This window comes from Conger conger, chromosome 17 (genome assembly GCF_963514075.1).
Source record: "Conger conger chromosome 17, fConCon1.1, whole genome shotgun sequence".
Classification (NCBI taxonomy): Eukaryota; Metazoa; Chordata; class Actinopteri; order Anguilliformes; family Congridae; genus Conger; species Conger conger.
The window spans coordinates 33,132,603-33,150,102 of NC_083776.1; the positions used below are offsets into that span (position 1 = coordinate 33,132,603).

Consider the following 17,500-nt stretch of genomic DNA (forward strand, 5'->3'; position numbering starts at 1 on the left):
CTGACTGTAAGTTCCTCCCTTTCTAACTCCACCTGATTTCCTTTTCACCTGATTTTAAATGACATACAGGCCAGGCAACTGCCCTCCTGTGCTACCCAAATGTAGAGCACTTCTTTCATTGTTCCATACAGTTAAAAAATGTGCAGAACAGAAAGATGAAAAAATAAGATAATTGATCTATATTCCAGGCTACTGAGCCTATATGAGCATCATACACAGAGTTGCTTGTAAATGTAGATCATTTAAGGTAAAACTTACAGTGAAGTTGGGGTCGGCGCCGTTCTGATTTGGCTGAAGAATGGAGGAATGTCTTAGAGCCAGAGAAATGGGGAGTTAACCTCAGAGAGGAGGAGAGCCTGGCAGCTCCGTGCACACGGTTACTCTGAGACTGTTTGCTGGGAACGGCGTGTGCGCTAATGAAACTGAACGCAGGGTGACCCTGAGTCTGCCCTCTCCTCCTATCAGCTACCACTGGTCCAGGAAAACATTTTCTCAAGGTTGACTCGACTGCCAAGGTCGTCTATGACTCATTGCTTCGCCAGCACAGTTTATCCTTACCAGAATGGTAGCCATATCTATAACTAAATTGTGGGCATAGTTTTGGGAGCATAGGGTTCCTTTGTCACTTAACAGGGCTGGATTTTGTTTAAGTATGTCAGAGCTTGGTTAAGCTTGGTGAAGTTAAGCAGGGCTGGGCTTGGTAAGTATTGAAGCAAATCATGTCAGGGCTTGGTTATTGCTGAAGCTAAGCAGGATTGGACTTGGTTATTGCTGAAGCTAAGCAGGATTGGACTTGGTTATTGCTGAAGCTAAGCAGGATTGGACTTGGTTATTGCTGAAGCTAAGCAGGATTGGACTTGGTTAGTGCTGAAGCTAAGCAGGATTGGACTTGGTTAGTGCTGAAGCTAAGCAGGATTGGACTTGGTTAGTGCTGAAGCTAAGTAGGATTGGACTTGGTTAGTGCTGAAGCTAAGCAGGATTGGACTTGGTTAGTGCTGAAGCTATGCAAGGCTGAAGCTAAGCTGGGCGGGGCTTGCCTGGTGCTGAGCTGGAAGGCCCTCAAAACAAAACTATGTTGCTGTTGAAAGTAGTGCTGGTGGAGCAATTGGTGGCACATTGGGGGTTTGAGAAAAAAGCCAAAGCCAGGGACAGAGGTCTTTCTTTGAGTTGAGCTGTTAAATCTAGTGTGTGTGTGTGTGTGTGCGTGTGTGTGTGAGAGAGAGAGAGAGAGAGAGAGAGAGAGAGAGAGAGAAAGAGAGAGTGTGTGTGTGTGTGTGTGTGCGTGTGAGAGAGAGGGAGAGTGTGCATTTACATATAAACAATGACAAAACGGACTAAGATAAACTATATTTCCCTTTCTTGTCTCCGAAAGTTCCTGTATTCTGTAACAGATCCTTTTGAAACCATTGGGTTTTTAATTCCAGTGTGCTGATCAGATTCCAAAACTGTCTCTCTGGCACTGGCCCACTAATCCTGCCCTTTAATCCCCCGCAGTGCAAAAACCCATTGTTTGTGTTATCACTTGACCTTCTTTGTTAAATAGTCAAATAAATCAAATAAACACAGCTTGAACTTGAAAATATGCTGATAAGATTTTGAGTTATTTCCCCATGTTGTCCACTAGGTTGCAGAAGAGGTTGTGGAATACGTTTTTAAAAACATGAAAAATATATTTAAAGATTGTTTTACAGTTTGTTGCTGCAGAGAGGGGAACAGTCGCAGTGTGTGTGTGGGTGGCGGAGTGGGCTGTAACTAACGTCACACAGACAGATCTGATGTGGGTTCTAACTAACGTCACACAGACAGAAATGGTGTGGGCTCTAACTAACGTCACACAGACAGATCTGATGTGGGCTCTAACTAACGTCACACAGACAGATCTGATGTGGGCTCTAACTAACGTCACACAGACAGATATGGAGATAAGACTGTTGGCTGCCTGGCCTATCATGACACACATGAGTCCGTGAGAACAAGGCCAAATGTGGACCAGATATGTAAAATCACTCTGTATGCTGTGAAGGTTGTCTACTTTCTTTGTTCATAAATTATTTGCCAGTCACTCAGAAATCCTGATGGACCACATAGAATTCGTAGGACTCGAGATAAATACAAGCAAAGTGAGACTGCTCAAGCACAGTACATCTGATTTCTTCAGCTTCTGCGGCTGTCACTCAGAAAGCCAGTCAGTCAGGGTGAAGGTGGATCGAGCTGGAGGAGATTTCTCCACAGCTGCATCAATTATGGAAACATCAGAAGGGAAATGCAGGTGGGTCTTATCTCTTCTGGGCTGTGAATACCCCACACAACACAGCACAGGGGGGTTCTGAGTACCACAGCAGCCCCTGGAAAGGGCTCAAACATACAATAACACAGATGGGGAAAAAAGCGGACACTTTGTCAGAAATCGAGAATGTTTGGAATCTGGTCAGACTACTGCTAGACTTTTTGAATGAGCTGATATATGGGTCATGATTTACAGGAAACAAAAGGACTATTCCCTACAGATTCTCAAGTCCCACAATCAAATATGTTTGTTGCCTCTGGTCTGGTCACCAATAGACAACACGCACACAGTAAGAGTTTCAGTGTTAAACTTTAGACAGTACATGTGATCCCTGTTAGACCCATACTGTGCTCTCTTACAGTTGAACTACTGTAACACTGGACATTTTACCATACATGTCGCAACCTGGCCTTCACCTGAATGGAAGAATATGTATCATTCACAAGCCTCTTCTCTCTTCTGCTGGTCATTATATCCCACGGTAAGACCCCTCTCATGTCTGTGCTGGTGCTGTCCCAACTGGGCCTGGTGCAATCTTCCTACAGGATAAGTACAAACATCCCCAGATACGCCAAGAGGGGCCGTTTTTCAGAGGACACATTAAAGCACTGTTCTGGGGCATTATTTTAGCATTAATTACATTTTTAAAAACATGTTTTGTCTTATGCTCTGGGCATTTTTCAATTATTCATTTCACATTCATTTTGAACTCAGATGCCACTTCTGTAGGGGGTACTATTATGCCTCCACCTAAATCCTGCTCAAAGAAAAGACAATTTATACGAGAAAGGATAAATACCTGTGCACCAATGTGATGGTCCCAAATAGTCACTTTCATATCTACCTGTAAGCCTTCCTGGATGTGCACATACCATTGTTGTGTATTTCATAATAGTAAAGGCAAAGCTGTATCACATTTATGTACAGGAAGAACTGAGAACATTTTGCATTTTCATGCATTCATACACTACACAATGTCATGCATCCCACAGTATGTGGACAAATGTCAGCTTCAATAAAATGTACTGGTCAATAATTCTCATTTTAGGGCATGTTGCAACTTTCTGGCCTACTGAGGAATGCTGGGATGTTTGGACCTCCTCAGAGGTGAACAATCAACCTCTCTTTTAAAGGCACCATCTCCATGGAAACAGTAGCTTCCTACAAAGGCACTGGCCCCTCAAGCTGTGGGCTGCAAAAACGGTTAGCATCAACACTGTCCATCATGCCATGACACACAGTATGCTCCTACAGAAACATAAATACACACACACACTCTCTCTCTCTCTCTCTCTCTCTCTCTCACATACACACACACACACTGTCTCTCATGCAAACATTCACACAGAAAGACTCTCACACACACACACACACACACACACACACACTCCATTTTTCATCTCCACACTAATAGGCTGGGTAGTGTTGGCTTCCATCCTGAAAATTGTCTCACTTACGTGAAAAGAAAAAACAAACGGATGGCACATCCAGCACAAAATCACCTTTCTTTTTTTCTTTCTTTTCTCAGTGGGAAAAGTCAAGCCAGAGAGAGGACAAATATTAGTCTGGTAAATGTTACGGCTTTAATCATTCTGGCTGACACAGTCTGCTCCACCCAACCCTGCACACAAGCGCCCCCTGTTGGCCCAAAGCTACTCCAGCACCTCCTGGTCCTCACAAGATCCAGTAGGTCAGAGGAAATGCTACCCCAGGGTAACATGCCAACAGGAATTGTATTTATTTTAGACCTTAACATAAATGCATTAAATCAATAATACATATTATGTTTATTAGGCCCATTTAAAATTGAACAGAAAATCAAACTAAACAGAAAAGCAAAAGTGTTTCTGCACTGTGTCCCATGTCTATCTAATAAATACCCTCTCTGCTTTCTCCCTTTCTGAGTACAGTGAAAATGTACATGAGGATGGTGGACTCTGCCCTCCTTTCAAATAAGAAAAAGCATGTGTATCCTGGCATAAAGACACCACTGGCATGGAAAAACTCATTGCAGTTATCTTCCAGAATTCAGCATATGATGGTCATTGGGGTCATGCTGAGTATCGAAGATTTAAAAAGTGTACAGTTGGACCAAGTTCCATAGATTTCTAATAAATATTGTTTCAAACAAAAGTAATGTTGCCCACACTATCAGTATTCAGTATCCACTGGTCCACTGATTAAAAATACATAAAAAGCATTTCCTTTTAATGTTTCTGAGAATGTGACATTAAGAGTGTATAAACAAACCCTCATCAAGCAATATTTCTAATTAAAGACACTAAAGTATTCCTTTTACTTAAGCAATTACAATAAATTGGAAAGATAGCTGGCACACACAGATTAGACAGCACTGTTTGTTGCAGTCAATGAGATTAGCGTTTGGCAAGACACAGCTACGCATATCCTAAAGGCCACTGGCTCAACGGTGAGATGTGTTATGGAATGCCCATGAAGAGAGGCTGGGTCGAGTGAAAGATTTGAGTCATAGAAGCCAATTGTCCAGCATAAATTATTATAACCAACCCAGTTTGCATGCTACATTACCTCAGAACATGTAGAACAAGTAGACTAAACACATGAAAAGGCCACTATACAAAAAATGTCAGACTGGAAGTAATTTAAGTACAGTCTATTTAACACTCGTTTTCTCTCCAGTTTCCGCTGACTCAATCAATCACTCCAGACTACATTCATTTAAGTGGGATGTGCAATGTGTTCTTCACACCCTCTTGGAACGGTATTCCCCCACCCACCAACAATAGACGACTTTATTTAGTCGCTGCCAATTAAATCCCCAGTACGCCAATGCATTCTGTCTTCAAACACTTGAGCCATATACGGTACCGCTCTAGCCATTGCCTTCTAAGGATGCCAATCAAACCTTTTCAGTAGCCTATCTTTTAATTTAAAGGTTGTGGCGAGACTGTACATCGCTACTGTGTTGCTGCCTGTCTCCTGACACCGCCCCATGGAGGCGTGACCAAATGTAGCGTTCTGCGTACTGTGGTTGCGTAGCAGTAGGGAGAGAGTGAAAAAACGGGCGTCTGGGAGAAAGAAGATAGTGGCATCGGCTGGGGGAATTGCATTTTAAAAATATTTACATCTTATTTACTGAAAAAATATATATTATGGGGGACCTATGATGAGGTAAGAAGGACCGTTTGTGTTTTCACTCTGGTGTTTCCCCATCCAAATATTGTCTGCTAGTAAGCTAATTGGATCATTCTTATGAAGCATTCATTGCCTGATGCTGCAAGAGTAGTAGCAGTTCGCTAGCTAAGACTGCTGGTTAGCTTTGGTGTCCGTACACACTAACGTTAATTGGGGGAATCAGTGCTGCGGTGTTAGTCGCTTGTATAAGGATTACACATTTATGTGAAAATCTAAACCGTTAAGTAATCAGGTAGCTAGCTAATGTTGCAGCTGATTTAACTTACCTGTGTCGTTATGATTTATGTTGGCTAGCTGTCTTGCTAGCTATGTAACCAAGATTGATCAATAGCTTCCTATCGAATCTGAAAAAGTTGAACATCATGCAGGATTTACGGATCATAGCTAGCTAGCTAGACAAGAAAATATTTCAGATGTCTAACGTTCGTTAGCTAAATGGAACCCTGTGTGAATTAATGCAGAATTTTGCTAGCTGTGCGCCCCAAAATTTCAAGCATGATACATTGTTAACGTGATCCGAACATTTAATGTTCAGTCAGTCACTCTGTGCAATTCTGTATGATATTAACGATGCTTTTTCTGCAAGTGTGGATATTTGTATCCGATATGTTAACGTTACAATGTGTGGTTGTATCGCCAAGTAACGTTAAATACCTAGCTAACGTTATTTACTTAGAGATAAGTAAATAGCGAGCGAGTTAACGGTACCTCTCCTGTCATACAACCTGCAACCAACCAGGCAAGTAATTGCAAAGATACGTATTGCCGATATTCTGGTTGCTTTGGTCCCGTAAGTTAGCTTGCTAACTGGCCGTGGACTTTGATGGAGGTCGGCAGGTCTCGATAGCTCAGTGAATTATCTAGCTATTGAGCCTCACACATGACTAGGCCATAGCTATTCAGTAAGCATGGTACAATAGCTATGTGTTTAGGAAAGGTGGCTAGATAGCCAGCTTGCTAGCAAAGCAAGGTGCTCATCTAGGTCAGTGTCGCTTTAACTTACAGGTTTCCAGTGGTGAAATCACTGAACGATTTATGAACAGATCGAAGCGCCTTTACGTGCTATGGGCTGTCTAGCCCATTCTGTGATTGACGGCTACATATTATTCTATTAAAAATGCTACGGAACACGCTGTGATTGGTACAGTCCGTTCACCTCATAATGTGTATCCTGCTGACATTGTGGCCAGGATGTTGTCCTTTATTAGAGGCGTGTAACGGTGCGCTGCCGCTTTCACATTGTCGCAAGTCGCGACCCAGCCCATGACAGCGCATCGTGAATGTATTGCGCGCGACGTCTCGCTTGCTTACAGATAATGAATACACCAAGGCAGTTTATGGTGAAATCAGCCTCCCAACATTATCATAACAATAAAGCCGTGTCCTATTGTATGTGTTGTGGTACAACGCTACTGAAGCTGGTTTGGTTGGTTGCAGAGTACCTGAGCAAGATCAGCATCATGCCATCTCCCTGCTATGATCTTATCTACCTGATTGGAAATATACTAAATAGAACTATTATTTGTGAGATTTTTCTATTCTCTCCCTCTTTTGCTCTCCTCTCCACTCTTCTCTGTCTCTGTTTCTATTTATATTGCCTCCCTACAGCTCCTTTAGGGTTGACTGTTTTCCCACCCTGCTGGCCTGGTTCCCTGTGTCTTAATTAAGCCCAAACTCAAGTCATGGACATTGATAAAAGAACGTGTACATGGGCAAAGCTCCCTAGTCAAGTTTTTCCAAATCTCTAGGTCCTCCGGCGTGTTAGCAATTCTTTCTTGTTTTAATAAGACTATAAATGTGTCGAAATTAACTGTCCTTGCTTTATGTGATAAATAGTGCTGTTATGGATAGCAGTGTCTCCCGTGACTGTGTTGCAGGACAAGAGGAGAATTAATAGTTCGCCAGCACTGGTCTGGGCTTCTGCATTGATTAGGATGTGCAGTCCTGGTGGCTTATTGAGCTGCCGTATCATGGTATCCCGGGCCAATCACCTCAGAATTTCCCCCTGTTGATGTAATTAGTGTCATTACACATTCCACGGACCCCACTGTAGTTTTCTTTTCCCAGCCCACTGTCAGTGAGGGGATGGTATTTCAGGTGGAGAGCTGTGTAACATGCTGTTGTAGTGATGTTAACCAGGGGGGTGTGGAGGTGGGCGTGACCAACGGCGGAAGGGGGCGAGGCTGAACACTGAAGGCGGGATTTAGTGATAAAGGGGGAGGGCCTGGTGCTGAGAGGGGCTGGGCAGAGTGCTAAAAGGGCGGGGCTTGTGTGGGGGGATCGGTGTGAGTTTGGCTGCAGAGCACGCCTCCTGCTTGCTGACTCAAAGCGGCCATTGTTCTTGAGTCAGGGCCCTGGCAGCGACCCCCCCCCCACTGTGAGCATGCCGGGGTTCTCTTTGTGCGGTGGTGGCAGAGCAGCTCAGGGGTGCTGTCAGTGTGCTTTTCCCGCTGTTATTGAGGAGAATGAATGAATTAGCAGGAGATGGGTACAGCACACAGTGCGTTAGTGAGCTGGGTACAGCACACAGTGTGTTAGTGAGCTGGGTACAGCACACAGTGCGTTAGTGAGCTGGGTACAGCACACAGTGCGTTAGTGAGCTGGGTACAGCACACACTGTGTTAGTGAGCTGGGTACAGCACACAGTGTGTTAGTGTGAGCTGGGTACAGCACACAGTGTGTTAGTGTGAGCTGGGTACAGCACACAGTGTGTTAGTGTGAGCTGGGTACAGCACACAGTGTGTTAGTGTGAGCTGGGTACAGCACACAGTGTGTTAGTGTGAGCTGGGTACAGCACACAGTGTGTTAGTGAGGTGGGTACAGCACACAGTGTGTTAGTGTGAGCTGGGTACAGCACACAGTGTGTTAGTGTGAGCTGGGTACAGCACGCAGTGTGTTAGTGTGAGATGGGTTCAGCACACAGTGTGTTAGTGTGAGCTGGGTGCAGCACAGTGTGTTAGTGTGAGCTGGGTACAGCACAGTGTGTTAGTGTGAGCTGGGTACAGCACACAGTGTGTTAGTGTGAGCTGGGTGCAGCACAGTGTGTTAGTGTGAGCTGGGTACAGCACAGTGTGTTAGTGTGAGCTGGGTACAGCACAGTGTGTTAGTGTGAGCTGGGTGCAGCACACAGTGCGTTACTGAGCTGGGTACAGCACACAGTGTGTTAGTGAGCTGGGTATAGCACAGTGTGTTAGTTTGAGCATAACTAACAATGTTTATTACCTAAAGTAAAATAAATATCTATATACTTTTAACCCAACAGTTAAACCTTTATATTGATCAGAACGCTGTCATTCTGAAAGAACCACAAGGGGAACAGAATGCGCTACACTGCAATGAAAAAGTCATGTCAAACAGTTCTGTTTCAGTTTGGAAGTGATTAGCGTAGCTCTTTTAGCGATTATTTGCAAAGAACGTGAGACCATCCAGTTGGTAAGAGTCCAGTGCTGTCAGCGTTTATTTAAAGCTCCTTGCCAGGCCTGCTCAGGTACTTCTGATGTATGCGGGCTGAGGGAACCTCCCAGCAGAGCTTTTCCAGCCCACGGGGAGGTTCTGGGATAGTGGCACCTCCCTTTCATTACAGCTGCCCGACATGATATTTTTGGGATTGATACAGGTCTGGATATTTGAAGGAAAGAATTCACAAATTTCCCACATTTCCCATATTGTGGCCAATACAGTGAATTTTTGAGCTGGAATGAAAATAAACCTTTGTGTGGATTGTGCACTGATATGACTTTGCAAAGGAATTTTTAAAAGCTGCTTTCTTAACAAAACCAACGAAACCTTTTTTTAAATGATATTTTGTTATTAACGTTTATTAACATCATGTCAACCAAATTTGCATTGCTTATTGTGACCTAACTAAACATCATTATGTTGAACATCAATCAATTAGTGACCATCAATACTGCCAGTCAATTAGTGGCACGTTATGAAACCAGAAGCCATGCTGCTCTGCATTTGTGCCTGCCAGGAAGCTCTTCTTGTCCACACAGATGTTCCCTATTCTGCAAAAAAATATTTTTGCGAAAGTACCTACTTGTATCTATTCCTATGTTTATAAATACTTTTATTAAAAGATAAATATACACTACCGTTCAAAAGTTTGGGGCCACCTTGTCTTTTTCTGTTTTTACTGATTTAATATTTTATTTTCTCTGCTTGTAGAAAATAAAGCTTTTATTAAAGGTACAATAGGTACCTGACTTCTAACAGTCAAGAGAGGAATTGCAGCAAAAAACAACCTCAAACCACAACAGCATGGAACACATTTGTTGGGTTTATCAGCATAATTTACTGCTGAATCTAGTCCCACCCCCCAATAATTATTCCCATTAAGATACATTGAAATGCCAAGAGTTTTATCATCTGTTGTGGGACAACATGAAAATAAGATAATCCTTTTAGCTATTTGACCTTTTTCCTTAAATGAATATTCAGTTATCAAACATAAGCCTGGCAGCCCTAGTATAAGACCTATTTATAGAGACACTATGACAACTCTGCATGAACATATATCATGACTGCTCTTACCTGACTCCTGTTCTGCGGAACAAAACCACATGCATCAGAGCATACCTTTGACTATACCATGGTTGATATATTGTAGTGCAAAGCAATCTGGCTTCTGGCTATCTGTGTGAGGTGTGTACGTGTATGTTTGCGCGTGTGTGCACGCATGCATGTTTGCTTGTGTGCGTGCTTGCAGGTGTGATCGTGTTTGTGTGTTTTTAGCACTGATGCCCAGCCTGTCAGCCCTGAAATGCTGCTGAGTTGCGTTCTCTGGGTCTCAGCTTTGAAGCTCCATGTCCTGCCCGCTCTCCTCTTTCTCTGGAGCGGTCCTGTCTTCTGTACAACATACCAAAGACGCTTCACAGGGGTAAGGAAGGAGGTGCAGGCAGGTTACCTTCAGGGTTTGCCTGGCTCTGTCAGCTGCGGAACATTTGGGCTCATCGGTTGAAGCTATAACGGAGATTTGAATGTCGGCGACTGTTTGCGTGGTTATCGCTCTATTTTATTGGCTGGTAGTGCTGGATTTGTCCCTCAGAAGTAAAGCACCAGAGCACACTGATGGCTGTTTGCCCTCGTTGGTGTTCTCCATTGCATTACATTACATTAATGGCATTTAGCCAACGCTCTTATCCAGAGTGACATACAGTTGATTAGACTAAGCAGGAGACAATCCTCCCCTGGAGGAATGCAGGGTTAAGGGCCTTGCTCAAGGGCCCAGCGGCTGTGCGGATCTTATTGTGGCTACACCGGGATTAGAACCACCGACCTTGCGGGCCCCAGTCGCGCACTGTAACCACTACGCTACAGGCCACCTGTATGGTAGCATGGTCACAGTGCTTCATCCCTGGGATATGAGCCTGCCACTCTGCCCCCTCTGTGAGGGCAGGGCCTTGGTGGGTCTGCTTTTCGTGTGCTCTAAATCGCAGGCAGGACCTGTTCTCTGAGTGTGCAGCAGTGGGGTCCATACGGGGCTTGAGCAGAAGCATCCCAGGGCAGCAAGGCTCGCAGCAGCTCACAGCGCTGTGCTTTTAGGAGTCTCCCAAACATCCCTCCACCGTACACGGTCCTGTGTCACCGCAGCGTCCCAGGGTGGAGATTATTTCCCTCATTGTTTGTCTGAGTGGATCTCTAATCCTCTGCGGGATTTCGGCCACAGATGAGCCACCAAGCTGCCTGCTGTAAGCTCCCAACAGGCCCAAGAGACTGTTTCCATACCTCAGGTCACTTTAAGAATTCATATTTATACTTTCAAATTAGACAAGCTAGCAATGCTAACCCAGACTGCAGCTTGGTGGATGGCTGGATTTACAGGCTGTGGAGCTTGATGCTCGTTAGAATGGCTGGGAATCCAGGAAGCGGTCACTACATCTGCAAAACAACCACAGATTGGTGAAACAGTTTTCTCCCCTCCTACATATTGACAGATGGCCCAAGCAAACCAGTGTAGATATCGGGGCCTGTTGTCATCTTTCACATTTTCAGTTGACTTTTTTAAGAAAAAGCTCACTGGGCTTGATGTAACCACAGTTGTCATTTGAAAGACATTTATTCTGGGAGTGATATCAAACCTTGTTATATTTAGGATTCTGTATCTATGGCTCTGTTGTAGCAGATGTTGATGGGTCTACACAAGCAGTGGTTTCTTGGATGTATTGGGCTGCACAGATTAGGCACCAGTGACCTTGCCGTGATCCAGTGTGCTATGCTCTGTAATAGCCTCTTGCTCTGTTGAATGTGCTGTGCTCTGTAATAGCCTCTTGCTCTGTTGAATGTGCTGTGCTCTGTATTAGCCTCTAGCTCTGTTGAATGTGCTGTGCTCTGTATTAGCCTCTTGCTCTGTTGAGTGTGCTGTGCTCTGTATTAGCCTCTTGCTCTGTTGAGTGTGCTGTGCTCTGTATTAGCCTCTTGCTCTGTTGAGTGTGCTGTGCTCTGTAATAGCCTCTTGCTCTGTTGAGTGTGCTGTGCTCTGTATTAGCCTCTAGCTCTGTTGAATGTGCTGTGCTCTGTATTAGCCTCTAGCTCTGTTGAATGTGCTGTGCTCTCTATTAGCCTCTAGCTCTGTTTAATGCGCTGTGCTCCGTATTAGCCTCTAGCTCTGTTGAATGTGCTGTGCTCTGTATTAGCAGCTGACTCAGCTGAATGTGTTTAGGTCTGTATTAGCAGTTAGCTCAGTTGAATGCCCTGTAGGCTTTGAGGCGTGTAGCAGTCCTGGCACGTTGGTGGGAGTGAATGAGAGGTAATCCCCCTCCCAGTGAACCCCCAGATTACTACCCTTGGGACTTGACAGTTAGTACACTGCTATAGGCTACATGCTATACTCTGCTGTAGAGTTCCTGCTTTACCATAATATAATATACTGTGCTGTGCTGTACTCTGCAGTAGGGCTGCTGCGCTGTGCAGTGGAGAAGTCCTCTGCCGTCTTTGACTAAGGGCTACAGAGGACGGGAATGTCACTGAGAATGTTGCCAACCTGCCATTGAAAGTGGAGAGGTTCTAATGGTGTTAATTTTTGCAAATGAAGAGCTTTTAGAAGGAAGTTAGCCTACAATGTGCATTTATGTCATTTGATCAAGCTGGAATACAAACATCAGAGTTCCAAATATCCAGCCTCTGCCACCCAAAATAGAAGTGGAGTCAAAAACCTGCCTAAACAAAGATGTTCATGTACGAAAGGCTTCTTCCGGATCAGCTCCACTGTAGCACACTGTATATCAGTGTGGCTGTGCTGTTACTGTAGCTCTCCACTGTAACACACTGTATATCAGTGTGGCTGTGCTGTTACTGTAGCTCTCCACTGTAACACACTGTATATCAGTGTGGCTGTGCTGTTAGCTCTCCACTGTAACACACTGTATATCAGTGTGGCTGTGCTGTTACTGTAGCTCTCCACTGTAACACACTGTATATCAGTGTGGCTGTGCTGTTACTGTAGCTCTCCACTGTAACACACTGTATGTCAGTGTGGCTGTGCTGTTAGCTCTCCACTGTAGCACACTGTATGTCAGTGTGGCTGTGTTGTTAGCTCTCCACTGTAGCACACTGTATGTCAGTGTGGCTGTGCTGTTACTGTAGCTCTCCACTGTAACACACTGTATATCAGTGTGGCTGTGCTGTTACTGTAGCTCTCCACTGTAACACACTGTATATCAGTGTGGCTGTGCTGTTACTGTAGCTCTCCACTGTAACACACTGTATATCAGTGTGGCTGTGCTGTTACTGTAGCTCTCCACTGTAACACACTGTATATCAGTGTGGCTGTGCTGTTACTGTAGCTCTCCACTGTAGCACACTGTATGTCAGTGTGGCTGTGTTGTTAGCTCTCCACTGTAGCACACTGTATGTCAGTGTGGCTGTGCTGTTAGCTCTTCACTGTAGCACACTGTATGTCAGTGTGGCTGTGCTGTTAGCTCTTCACTGTAGCACACTGTATGTCAGTGTGGCTGTGCTGTTAGCTCTTCGCTGTAGCAACAGAAACCCAGTAGAGTTGAGCATACACACAATGGCAGTTCTCCGATTGGTCTCACTGACAAAGCAGGAATTGGTGCGTGAAATACTAGGGTGACAGAGGGGCGGAGTCTCGGCTTGGCGAGTGTGAGAGTCCACTGTCAGTTCATCCCATCAGCTGTGGCGTGACCCCCATGTGATGTCCCCCCACTCCCTGTTTATCGAGAGCGTATGCACACACACACACACACACACACACACACACACCCTCTCACTTTTGCTGCTCCCCCCCTCCCCAAATGAATTGTAGGTAATGTACGCTAAGAGCCACCCCCGCCCCCACCCTTGTGTATTTGTCTTCCTAAATTTCTCTGCTGTGTGGCTGGGAGGGCATGTGAAATTCCTCATTTCCATTTGAGATGGCCGCAGCCTGGGAGAAAGGGTGGGCTCGTGCTTCCTGAAGCCGCCGGGAGCCATGGGGACAGCGTGTGTGTGAGGGGCACACACGGGGGGCAGCGGGGCTGTCGCTGGTGTCCCCAGGTCTGGAGGCTGTCATGGTGAAATGGTAATGAGCCTCCAGCTCAGCAGAGGGGGCCACGGAATGCAAAGTGTGTCTGGGAAACGGAGCGCTGGGGGATCCCGCGTTCCGCCAGGAAAGGGCATTGTCACAGATATCCAGGTTGCCCGAGCAACCAGAACGACCAATGGGTGAACTTAGAGAACAGGAGTTGCACGGGACAGGTCAGAGCTGCTACCTGGAGTAGGGGTGTTGACGCTTTTAGCGACGTGTGCCCTTTACCCCCAGCTCAGACAGACATGTCCGGCCAGGAGGACGTGTACCATGCACACACAGTGTTCTCTGCGCTCTCTGTCGTTAGCCTGCTCTATAAATATTAATGAGATGCCATTTCTGAAACACCGTTGTTTCTCTCCTTCACAGTCTTGAACAACAGGCAGCTGCTGGAGATGGGTGTGTGTCTCCGTAGTGCTTGGGCTTACTATGGGGATGAGGTGGACCATTGACACATTTCCGTTTCTGTGTATCATCTAATTCGTTTTTTAAAAATCATTTTTCTCTGACACCATAAGCAGTTTTTAACATTTGGGACGCGTGCTCAAAGGACAAATGGTGCTGTACATTACTGGGGGGAGGGTGGTTGTACACTGTGTGTGTACTTGATAATAAATGCAAATGAGCTGACTGCTGTAGACTCATCCTGCAGCTTTAGCAGTTTGTTGTTTTCTGTCGTCATAGCATTGGCTTCTCCAGCCTGACTGCCACTGCCTGCAGTTGTGACTGTGAAGCTGTGCGATTTTCAACACTGCTACCATCATCAAGGGTAGAGGCAGTGACACTCCGGTTAAGTCCCACTCAGAGCGAAGGCGCCATTCATCAAAATTCGATTCAGACGGATGACAGCGCGAAAAGGATCCATAATGAAATTTTATGATTTTTATTATACAGCATCTTGAACTCTGTTTGAACTGTTTTTCCCCTTAAACGGTCACGCTCGGATGTGGCTAGGACACAACGGCGAGTGCTTTTTCTGGTCCTGACAATGATGGCTTGTGTGCAGACCTGTTGCATAAGGATGGTTTTTGTAGCTAGTTCGCTATAGCTAATGATTCAAGCGATTACTTTTTGATAAAATTTGGCATCTTCAGTCTGAATCTGGAATGTCTCCTGCTTATGGCCTTGGAGAGTGAAGACCGCTCAGATATGTGGTGTCAGCCCTGCTGATTCTGACCTCACCGCAAGCTGTGCCAACAGCGTGGAGGAGACCCAGTCGTACGCTTGCACAGAACACAAGCCACGGGCACCCTGATGACCGGTAGGAGTCTCTTTTCCCACTGACTGTATCCCTCCCATATCCCTTGGGCGACATGAAGCCGATTGTTGGCCGTCTGCATAACTGGGTGGCCTTTAGCGTAGTGGGTAAGGTACATGACTGGGACCTGCAAGGTACATGACTGGGACCCGCAAGGTACATGACTGGGACCCGCAAGGTTGGTGGTTCGATCCCCGGTGTAGCCGCAATAAGACCCGCCCAGCCGCCAGGCCCTTGAGCAAGGTCCTTAACCCTGCATTGCTCCAGGGGAGGATTGTCTCCTGCTTTGTCTAATCATTTGTAAGTCACTTTGGATAAAAGCGTCTGCCAAATTACATGTAATGTTACTGCTGGCCACAAAAAACAAATAAGTGTAGATACAAGATGAAGCACAACGTCTTTTACAGGTCACTGTGAATACGCGTATTTTTATGCAATAGTGGTTTACTTTGTTCAGTAGTCTTGTTATAATTTACAATCTAGTCATTTGCTTAAATCGACTAAAGTAGCCTACCTTTCACTGCTAAGCAAACACTGGGACTCGTAGAGATAGGCAAAGTGATGGTCATAAGTGCCAGTACATTGTACTGCTGTCAGAGAGCTGCTCTTTCTTAACTGCCATCATTTCCTGTCATCTGACATAATTTCGTTTTACTGCTTAGTTCTCTGGCCCCTATTGCATTGAGGCATCAGTGTCTGAGAAACATTCAGTATCCTTTTCAATCACTGCGCCAATTGCTTCCCCACTGTCTAACTGCATTTTGGCGAGATGTTGAAGCGTCTGGATTGCTTCTTGCATATATGTTTGCTTATGTAGCAGGGAATTCGAAAAAGCTCCCTGTCGTGCAACCAGTGCAGTGCAGTGCAGTGTATACTCAGCCAAGGTCATCAGGGCTATAGTCGGTCTCAGATTTACTTTATACCATTTCTGTACATTACACATAATGGAACGCTGTGTGGAAGGCTTACATCTTTCAACACAGTAGGGAAGGCTTATATACTTTATGGCGGTATGGAAGGCTTGAATCTTTCAAGGCAGTGTGCTAGGCTTAGCTACATCTTTTAAGGCGGTATGGAAGGTTTACATCTTTTAAGGCGGTATGGAAGGCGTACGCCCTCGAAGGCGGTATAAGATGTACAGAGCCGTACTGTGTCTCGCACAGCTGTGGGCTGGGTTGCGTAGCGGAGCTGCTGGCTGTGGTCTCACCTCTGTGTGCAATGCCCTCCTCATGCAGTCAGCCCCTCTGCCAGCGCTGGGTCTGTCTCTGCCCTGGGCCTGTTCACCCACCCTGCCAGCGCTGGGTCTGTCTCTGCCCTGGGCCTGTTCACCCACCCTGCCAGCGCTGGGTCTGTCTCTGCCCTGGGCCTGTTCACCCACCCTGCCAGCGCTGGGTCTGTCTCTGCCCTGGGCCTGTTCACCCACCCTGCCAGCGCTGGGTCTGTCTCTGCCCTGGGCCTGTTCACCCACCCTGCCAGCGCTGGGTCTGTCTCTGCCCTGGGCCTGTTCACCCACCCTGCCAGCGCTGGGTCTGTCTCTGCCCTGGGCCTGTTCACCCACCCTGCCAGCGCTGGGTCTGTCTCTGCCCTGGGCCTGTTCACCCACCCTGCCAGCGCTGGGTCTGTCTCTGCCCTGGGCCTGTTCACCCACCCTGCCAGCGCTGGGTCTGTCTCTGCCCTGGGCCTGTTCACCCACCCTGCCAGCGCTGGGTCTGTCTCTGCCCTGGGCCTGTTCACCCACCCTGCCAGCGCTGGGTCTGTCTCTGCCCTGGGCCTGTTCACCCACCCTGCCAGCGCTGGGTCTGTCTCTGCCCTGGGCCTGTTCACCCACCCTGCCAGCGCTGGGTCTGTCTCTGCCCTGGGCCTGTTCACCCACCCTGCCAGCGCTGGGTCTGTCTCTGCCCTGGGCCTGTTCACCCACCCTGCCAGCGCTGGGTCTGTCTCTGCCCTGGGCCTGTTCACCCACCCTGCCAGCGCTGGGTCTGTCTCTGCCCTGGGCCTGTTCACCCACCCTGCCAGCGCTGGGTCTGTCTCTGCCCTGGGCCTGTTCACCCACCCTGCCAGCGCTGGGTCTGTCTCTGCCCTGGGCCTGTTCACCCACCCTGCCCACGGGCATGCCTCTGGCACTTGTCCTGCCACTTCGGGGGTGATTACATTTTAAAATAAATAAAAGAAGACGGATCACTTGTACGTGGCCATGCCAGGGTCTATTCTTATTACGCTTTTTAAGAAATTGCTATTTGATATATGGTGC

At 46.5% G+C, this 17,500-nt stretch overlaps 1 protein-coding gene across 1 annotated transcript in view; it reads left to right on the forward strand.

Annotated features, from left to right (window-relative positions):
* Nucleotides 1-5,303: 5,303 nt before the first annotated feature.
* LOC133116366 (intersectin-1-like) overlaps nucleotides 5,304-17,500 on the forward strand; it is a 55,625-nt gene continuing 43,428 nt past the window's right edge. Inside the window, exon 1 of the mRNA XM_061225834.1 lies at nucleotides 5,304-5,437. The gene's annotated coding sequence lies outside the window, so the exon portion shown is untranslated. The remainder of the gene's footprint in view (nucleotides 5,438-17,500) is intronic.